This window comes from Coenobita brevimanus, chromosome 2 (genome assembly GCF_032717465.1).
Source record: "Coenobita brevimanus isolate Jiangsu-jjx chromosome 2, ASM3271746v2, whole genome shotgun sequence".
Lineage (NCBI taxonomy): Eukaryota > Metazoa > Arthropoda > Malacostraca > Decapoda > Coenobitidae > Coenobita > Coenobita brevimanus.
This window is the reverse complement of record NC_136955.1, coordinates 41,212,870-41,215,471: the sequence shown is the minus strand read 5'-3', so window position 1 is coordinate 41,215,471 and position 2,602 is coordinate 41,212,870. Positions and strand designations below refer to the sequence as shown.

General features: G+C 38.0%; 1 pseudogene; it reads right to left on the bottom strand.

The window, feature by feature from the left end:
* Positions 1-2,269: 2,269 nt before the first annotated feature.
* LOC145392817 (5S ribosomal RNA) lies at positions 2,270-2,388 on the bottom strand (annotated as a pseudogene).
* Positions 2,389-2,602: the final 214 nt, after the last annotated feature.

Here is a 2,602-nt window from a genome sequence, read left to right as displayed (position 1 = left end):
ATGAGGGACCTATAACTCACTGCCCAAAATAAACATACGGTTTATTCATGTGTGTACAGCACCTTCAGTAACACCTTCCATAAATATTTTAGTGCACACATTATATATATATATATATATATATATATATATATATATATATATATATATATGGACTTTGTTTAACCTGTGATTTTATGAAATCCAGTAGGAAATCGTGAAATTAGTTATAATTAGGATGGGTTGATAAAGGTTAGGTTAACTTAGACTGCAGTTAAGTTAGGCTGGGACAATCTACAGTCGGTTAAGTTTAGCTTAGGCTAGGTTAGGTTAGGTTAATTTAAATGAACGATTAAAAACTTAGCATCTTTCTATATTAAATTTAACCTAACCTTACCTAACCTTAACCTCGATTATCCTAGCCTAACCTAACCACAGCCCAAGGTAACCTGACCTAAACTTAGCCTCAACTATCCTAGCCTAACCTACCCACAGCCTAATTTATTCTAACCCTAATTAGGCCATCCTATTTTGAACCCATTTAATGAATTCCCTATGGATTTCATAAAATCACTGGTTAAACATATCCCCTGAAACAAGTATATATAAAAAGTATTTATCTGGCCAGTATTCCTCTTCTTTAAGCCAGAAAAGTAGTTGCTATTTCATTTCCTAGACCCACTGGTGGAACAACAGCTGCTATCCCAGGGAGAGAAATTAGGTTAAAGATTGGAGAAACACCAGCATTAGTGCATTTCATTTTCAGGCAAAATTTTCCTTGATTTTGTCTGTCTTGTAGCGTATAGGCCCAAGTACAACAGCAGGTATGTCTCATCACATGCACAACATTCCCATAAAACTATATGTCTCCTGTCATAATTGATTTAGAATAATTAAGATTAGTTAGTTTAGGTTGAGTTCAGTTGGTATAAGATAGGAGGAAATCTAAGGGGATAAATTTGTAGTTTTGGACAACAAACCTTCTTCTAACCTACAAATATCCTAAACTGGCCTATTATAACTTTGGCTATCCAAATCTAACCTACTGTATTCAAAGCATAATTATGTGGAAACCCGTCGTGGGTGGGTTTTCCGCTGCTGCATATTGTTGTATTGGGCCTTTGCACCTCCAGGGTAGGTGCCATACCCTTAACACAATGAGGATTTGGTTCAATGCTCAAGAGATATTGTGGGAGAAAGGTGACTGACCAAAAAAAAAAAAAAAAACGTGCTAGCTAAACCAAAGTTAAACTGCCATAATATTCATTCCTAACCACATACTTCACAGTACTCGCTTAGCAACCACAGCAACCCAAAACAGTAGGTTATAACCTATAATGTTACAGGAAATCTGTGAAAATAGTCATTTGTGAAATCACTAATCAATCTGTTAAATGGATTTTTAGACCAGGATGATTTTGGTTAGATTTCAGTCAGGTTTGGGTAAATATTGCTAGGTTGGATTAGATTAGATTAATTTAGATTATGCTTTGTGCAACTTACCATAACCTAGTCATAACTTTTATTAAACAAACCTATACTAACCAAACCTAACATTACTTTAATATTACCTACCCTAACCTAACCCTTCTAAAATAATGTAATTTAACCTCACCTAACTAGAACCTTCATTTATATTAATATTACCACTGTCAGCCCAACGTAAGTTAAAATCCATTTCACAAAATGACTAGGGTTTTCATAAAATTACATTTTCCACACATCCCTGGAATAAAAAAAATTTACCTACAAACAGGCAACCTGACTTACTTTGGATCAGTAACTGTTAGGATGAAAACTGAATATACCCAAATACTATTAACTGAAGTACTGCATTACCTTTAGCCTAAGCTGGTGGGTTAGGCTTATGCTAGGAGCGACTTATCCAGCAGAAATCACACTGAACTGTTAATATATTTCCGAATATAAATACCTATATGCACTGAGCAAACAACTGTAACATAAGCCACACGTTGGTGCAGCGTGAATTATGGCTAAATGTATTGAAGAAACAGCATTAAACAGTATGTGGCTCTACTGCCGAGTTGACTACATCCACATACCACACATATTCCCCAGTTACGTCATTATTACTAGCATATGATATCTTGCTACCCAGTAACTACTTTTGACGCAAACCATTCCACTCCAAATAAGGAAATGAGGCAGTTCATTCATTGCCAGACGCCATGTATCCCAAACGGGGTGGCCAAGGGCTTAGAGTTAATTGTTTTACAGGGAGGGGCACTAATCCTCCACCAACCCCACTTGACACGTAGGGAGAACGTTATGCCAACAGCATTTGGTGTTCCCAGGCGGTCACCCATCCAAGTACTAACCAGACCCAACGTTGCTTAACTTCGCTGATCGGACGGGAAGCGGTGTACTCAACGTGGTATAAATGAAGCAGTTATTCACCTAAATACGAGCGAAGAGCACCACGCACATCATCCACGAGTTGTTGTTGTTGTCCAGGAAAGACGCCTTTTGATCGCTAGGGCTCCCCCAACCCTGCCGGTCCCATAAGTCGCTAACGAGCCATGTTTTCCAATATGGCCGTGCTCAGCTGAGGTTTTGAGTATGCACCTTTCACGAAAAGGCGATGTGTAATGGCGCCTTTGGC